This window comes from Arachis hypogaea, chromosome 10 (assembly GCF_003086295.3).
Source record: "Arachis hypogaea cultivar Tifrunner chromosome 10, arahy.Tifrunner.gnm2.J5K5, whole genome shotgun sequence".
Classification (NCBI taxonomy): Eukaryota; Viridiplantae; Streptophyta; class Magnoliopsida; order Fabales; family Fabaceae; genus Arachis; species Arachis hypogaea.
This window is the reverse complement of record NC_092045.1, coordinates 62,380,978-62,387,605: the sequence shown is the minus strand read 5'-3', so window position 1 is coordinate 62,387,605 and position 6,628 is coordinate 62,380,978. Positions and strand designations below refer to the sequence as shown.

Below are 6,628 nucleotides of genomic sequence, written 5' to 3'. Positions count from 1 at the left end.
CACCTACTTATTCACATTAATTGCATGGTTTTACTTTCCCTTCCTTATTACGTGATGTATGCGAAAAACATGTTTCCTAGGCTTTAAAATTAATTATTTTAATTACCTTTATTTCCATTCGATGCTGTGATTAGTGTGTTGAGTAGTTTCAGATTTTCTAAGGCAGAATGACTTAAAGGATGAAAAAGGAAACATACAAAATGGAAGGAGAAGGCAAAACGGAGCCTTAAGAAAATTGGTATCCACGCGACCGCATGGACGACGCGATCACGTGCCAGAAGCAAAGATGCAGCGACGCGGCCGCATGACTGACGTGACTGCGCGCCTTAAGCAGAACGCATATGACGAGGAAGCGTGACTGATGTGACCGCGTGGCAAGGAAAAGCTCCGAATGACGCGACTGCGTGACCCACGCGGACGCGTGACAGAGGCCACGAATCAGAATTTATAGAATACGCCTCAGCGATTTCTGAAGCCCTTTTTGGCCCAGATCCAAGTACAGACAGCATAGACTAGAGGCTATAAAGTGGGGGAATGCATCCATTCATGGAGAGGCTTTTCATAATTCACTTTTCATGATTTAGATTTAGTTTTGAGGGAGGTTCTCTCCTCTCTCTCTTAGGATTTAGGACTTCTCTTTGTTTTTAAGAGTGACTCTCGATCCAGGTTTTATATTCCTTTTGTTTTAAGATTACTTTTCACTTTATTTAGTTATTCCAGCATTTGAGTTAATTATTTACTTTTATAATTTAATTTATGAATTCTTCCATGTCACAGATTATTGTTTGAATTAATGATAATTGAGGTATTTTCAGTTTATGATTGCTTGCTTTTATTTACGTTACCATTGCTTCCAATCTGAAGATATTTTATTCCAGTAATTTACTTTTTCCCCTTTTGGTCTTGGTTAAGAAACCAGTAACTCAACAGTTATCTAACTCAGCGTAATTGATAATCGTTATCTTGCTAATTGAACTGAACTTCAATTATCCCAACTTTTTCTTAGGAAATAAATAGGATTCGAAGGTCAAACTAATTAGTCCCTTGACTTACCTTGCTTCAAAGGTTAACAAAGTGGAATTAAGATACAACTTTCATTATTGTTGAGAGGGATAACTAAGTTGGACTTCTAATTTCTCTCATCATGCCAAGAGTTGCTTTACAGTATTTATTTATTTTAATTGCCATTTAATTTATTTGCCATATTTATTCTTCACTCTCAAAACCCTAATTTTACCTTTTTCATAACCAATAATAAGAACATACCTCCCTGCAATTCCTTGAGAAGACGACCCGAGGATTAAATACTCGGTTAACAATTTATTTAGGGGTTTGTTACTTGTGACAACCAAATTATTTGTACGAAGGGATTTCTGTCGGTTTAGAGACTATATCTACAACACAACTGTTTTTATGAAATTCTTTACTGGCAAAAATCCCGACGTCAGTCGTCTTCTCAAGGAATTGCAGGGAGGTATGTTCTTATTATTGGTTATGAAGATTGTAAATCGGGGTTTTGAAGTTTGGGCAATGGGCACAGGTATATTTAAATGACAAGTAAAATAAATTAACAATAATAAAATCTCTTAGCAAGGTATAAGAACCGGAAGTCCTATCCTTGTTATCCTTATCAATTGTGATGAGAATTGGGCTTTTTTCCCACTTTGTTAACCTCTAACTATGAAGGTAAGTCAAGTGAAAGAATTAATTCGAATCCTCAAGTCCCGGTCTTTCCTTGGGAAAAGTTAGAGTTATTGGATCTCGAATTAATTCTTGAAGAATTCCAATTTTCGGTCAACAATGAGTTTGATAACTCAAGAGTCACCAATTAATCAACCAGAGCCAAAAGATGGAAAAATCTAAATTATTTATATCATAAATAAGAGAAACAAATCATAGATCTGAAAATACCTCAAATAATATTTATTAAGAAAATCATAACATGAATGTCATTAAGCCAAATTGGCAACATATATAATTAAAAAAAGAGAAGTCATAATAAAGAAATATTAAACCTGGATCTCAGAAGAATTATAACTTGAAATAATAATAAATCCTAAATCCTTTAAGATGAATTCTAATCCTAAATCCTAAGAGAGAGGAGAGAACCTCTCTCTCTAAAAACTACATCTAAACTATGAAAAGTGAATTATGATAAGCATGTTCATGAATGGATGCATTCACCCACTTTATAGCCTCTAATCTATGTTTTCTGGGCCGAGAACTGGGTCAGAAACAGCCCAGAATTCGCTGGTTGCGAATTCAAACACGCTGATTTTCGCCACTACGACGTGGCCGCGTGGATGACGTGTTCGCATTGCCTATTGTCAGAGCAACTATGGTATATTATATATCAAATCGAATCCCCGGACCTTAGCTTTCCAACGCAACTGGAACCGCATCGTTTGGATCTCTGTAGCTAAAGTTATAGCCGTTTGAGTGCGAAGAGGTCATGTTGGACAGCTTAGCAATTTGTCCAACTTCTTGTATACCTTCCACTTTTGCATGCTTCCTTTCTATAATCTAAGCCATTCCTGCCCTGTAATCCCTGAAATCACGTAACACACATATCAAGGCATCTAATGGTAATAAGAGAGGATTAAATATAGGGAACTTAAGTCCAAAGAAGCATGTTTTCAATCAAAGCACATAATTAGGAAGGCAAATGTAAAACCATGCAAATAGTATGAATAAGTGGGTAAAGAGTTGATAAAATCCACTCAATTGAGCACAAGATAAACCATAAAATAGTGGTTTATCAATGCCTTTGCATGCAATTCTGGCGTTTAAACGCCAGAGTGATGCTTGTTTCTGGCGTTCACTTCATGCTTGTTTTGGGCGTTCAACGCCCATCTGCAGCATATTTCTGGCGTTGAACACCAGTTTCGTGCTTGTTTCTGGTGTTCAGCGCCAGCTTTTCTTAGGGTGTATTCCTGGCGTTCAAACGCCAGGATGTTGCTTGTTTCTGGCGTTCAACGCCAGATCCATGCTCTGTTCTGGCGTTGAACGCCAGCCAGATGCTTCTTACTGGGGTTTAAACGCCAGTAAGCCCTTCCTCCAGGGTGTGCTTTTTCTTCTGCTATTTTTTATTCTATTTTTAATATTAGTATTTATTTTGTGACTCCACATGATCATGAACCTAATAAAACATAAAAGAACAATAAAAATAAAAATAAAAATAGATAAATAAAAATTGGGTTGCCTCCCAATAAGCGCTTCTTTAATGTCACTAGCTTGACAGTGGGCTCCCAACACCAAACTTAGAGTTTGGATGTGGGGATTCAACACTAAACTTAGAGTTTGATTGTGGGGGCTTTGTTTGATTCTATACTGAGAGAAGCTTTTCATGCTTCCTCTCCATGTATACAGAAGAATACCCTTGGGTCTTAAACACAAGGTAGTCCCCATTCAATTGAAGACTAATTCTCCTCTGTTAACATCTATCATAGCTCCTACTGTGTCTAGGAAAGGTCTTCCAAGGATGATGCATTCATCCTCCTCCTTCCTAGTGTCTAAGATTATATAATCAGCAGGGATGTAAAGGCCTTCAACCTTCACTAACACGTCCTCTACTAATCCATAAGCTTGTCTTACTGACTTGTCTGCCATTTGTAATGAGAATATGGCAGGTTGTACCTCAATGATTCCCAGCTTCTCCATTATAGAGAGTGGCATAAGATTTATGCCTGACCCTAGGTCACACAGAGCCTTCTCAAAGGTCATGGTGCCTATGGTATAGGGTATTAACAATTTGCCAGGATCTTGTCTCTTTTGAGGTAAAATTTGCTAAACCCATGTATCTAGTTCACTAATGAGTAAGGGAGATTCACCTTTCCAAGTCTCATTACCAAACAACTCGGCATTCAGCTTCATGATGGCTCCTAGATATTGAGCACCTTGCTCTCCAGTTACATCTTCATCCTCTTCAGAGGAAGAATAGTCTTTAGAGATCATGAATGGTAGAAGGAGGTTTAATGGAATCTCTATGGTCTCTATATGAGCCTCAAATTCCTTTAAGTCCTCAATAGGGGACTCCTTCTTGCTTGAGAAACGTCCCATGAGGTCTTCCTCATTGGGATTCACGTCTTCTCCTTCCTCTCTAGGTTCGGCCATGTTGATTATGTCAATGGCCTTGCACTCTCTTTTTGGATTCTCTTCAGTGTTGCTTGGAAGAGTACTAGAAGGAGTTTCAATGATTTTCTTACTCAGCTGGCCCACTTGTGCCTCTAGATTTTTAATGGAGGACCTTGTTTCACTCATGAAACTTAAAGTGGCCTTAGACAGATCAGAGACTATGTTTGCTAAGCTAGAGGTGCTTTGCTCAGAATTTTCTGTCTGTTGCTGAGAAGATGATGGATAAGGCTTGATATTGCTGAGCCTATTTCTTCCACCATTATTAAAGCCTTGTTGAGGCTTTTGTTGATCCTTCCATGAGAAATTTCGATGATTTCTCCATGATGAATTATAGGTGTTTCCATAAGGTTCACCCATGTAATTTACCTCTGCTATTGCAGGGTTCTTAGGATCATAAGCTTCTACTTCAGAAGATGCCTCTTTAGTACTGTTGGATGCATTTTGCCATCCATTTAGACTTTGAGAAATCATGTTGACTTGCTGAGTCAACATTTTGTTCTGAGCCAATATGGCATTCAGAGCATCAATTTCAAGAACTCTCTTCCTCTGAGGCGTCCCATTATTCATGGAATTCCTCTCAGAAGTATACATGAACTGGTTATTTGCAACCATGTCAATAAGTTCTTGAGCCTCTGCAGGCGTTTTCTTTAGGTGAATGGATCCACCTGCAGAATGGTCCAGTGATATCTTAGAGAACTCAGATAGACCATAATAGAATATATCTACCATGGTCCACTCTGAAAACATGTCAGAAGGACACTTTTTGGTCATCTACTTGTATCTTTCCCAAACTTCATAGAGGGATTCACCAGCTTTTTGTTTGAAGGTCTGAACATCCACTCTAAGCTTGCTCAGCTTTTGAGGGGGAAAGAACTTAGCCAAGAAGGTTGTGACCAGCTTATCCCAGGAGTCCAGGCTATCCTTAGGTTTTGAGTCCAACCATGTTCTAGCTCTGTCTCTTACAGCAAAAGGGAAAAGCATGAGCCTGTAGACTTCAGGATCTACTCCATTAGTTTTAACAGTCTCACAGATCTGCAAGAACTCAGTTAAAAACTGGTAGGTATCTTCTGATGGAAGTCCATGAAACTTGCAGTTCTGTTGCATTAGAGCAACTAAACGAGGTTTCAGCTCAAAATTGTTTGCTCCAATGGCAGGAATTGAGATGCTTCTTCCATCAAACTTGGACGTAGGTGTAGTATAATCACCAAGCATCCTTCTTGCATTATTGTTGTTGGGTTCGGCTGCCATCTCCTTTTTCTTGTTTGAAATTTCAGCAAGGTTGTCTCTGGATTGTTATAATTTAGCTTCTCTTAGTTTCCTCTTCAGAGTCCTTTCAGGTTCCGGATCAGCTTCAACAAGAATGCCTTTTTCCTTATTCCTGCTCATATGAGAAAGAAGAGAACAGAAAAGGAAGAGGAATCCTCTACGTCACAGTATAGAGATTCATTTATGTTAGTAGAAGAAGAAAGGGAATAAAAGTGAGGAAGAATGAAGAATCCAAACACAAGGGTGAAGATAGGTTCAGATTCTTGAGATGAAGAGAAGTGTTAGTAAATAAAAAAATAAATAGAATAAGATGAGGGAGAGAAGTTTTCGAAAATAAATTTTGACAAGGAGTTAATGATTTTCAAAAATTAAAGGAAGAATTAAAATTAAAATTAAAAATTAAAACAATTAATTAATTAAATAAATTTTTGAAAAAGAGGGAGTTATTTTCAAAAATTAGAAAGAGAAAAGTTATTAGGTGGTTTTGAAAATGATAAGGGATAAACAAAAAGTCAAATAGTTAGTTGAAAAAGATTTGAAATTTAATTTTGAAAAGATAAGAAGTTTGGAAGATATTTTGAAATCAAATTTTTGAAAAGATAAAATTTTGAAAAAGATATGATAGAAAAGATATGATTAAAAAGATATGGTTAAAAAAGATTTAATTTTTAAAATTAAAATTAATTACTTGACTAACAAGAAACTAAAAGATATGATTTTAGAATTTAAAAATTGAACCTTTCTTAACAAGAAAGTAACACTTCAAATTTTTGAATCAATCACATTACTTGTTAGTTAAGTTTCGAAAGTCATGAATTAAAGATAAGAAAAAGATTTTAAAATTCAAATTAAAAATTTTTGAAAAAAATATTAAGAAAAATGAAAAAAAAAAGAATTGATTTTTGAAAAAGTTTTGAAAAGATAAGATTTTTAAAATTGAAAATTTGACTTGACTTATAAGAAATAGCTAAGTTTTAAAAATTTTTGACTAAGTCAACTCAAATTTTTGAAATTTTGAGAGAAATAAGAGAAAGATGTATTTTGATTTTTGAATTTTTAATGATGAGAAAGAAAAACACAATTATGACCCAAAACATGAAAATTTTGGATCAAAACACATGATGCATGCAAGAACACTATGAATGTCAAGATGAACACCAAGAACACTTTGAAGATCATGATGAACATCAAGAACATGTTTTTGAAATTTTTTTTTTGATGCAAAGAC

General features: G+C 36.0%; 1 non-coding gene across 1 annotated transcript; it reads left to right on the top strand.

The window, feature by feature from the left end:
• Positions 1 to 4,879: 4,879 nt before the first annotated feature.
• LOC112718695 (small nucleolar RNA R71) lies at positions 4,880 to 4,983 on the top strand. The gene has a single exon (XR_003161024.1). It is a non-coding gene; the product is annotated as a small nucleolar RNA R71 (small nucleolar RNA).
• Positions 4,984 to 6,628: the final 1,645 nt, after the last annotated feature.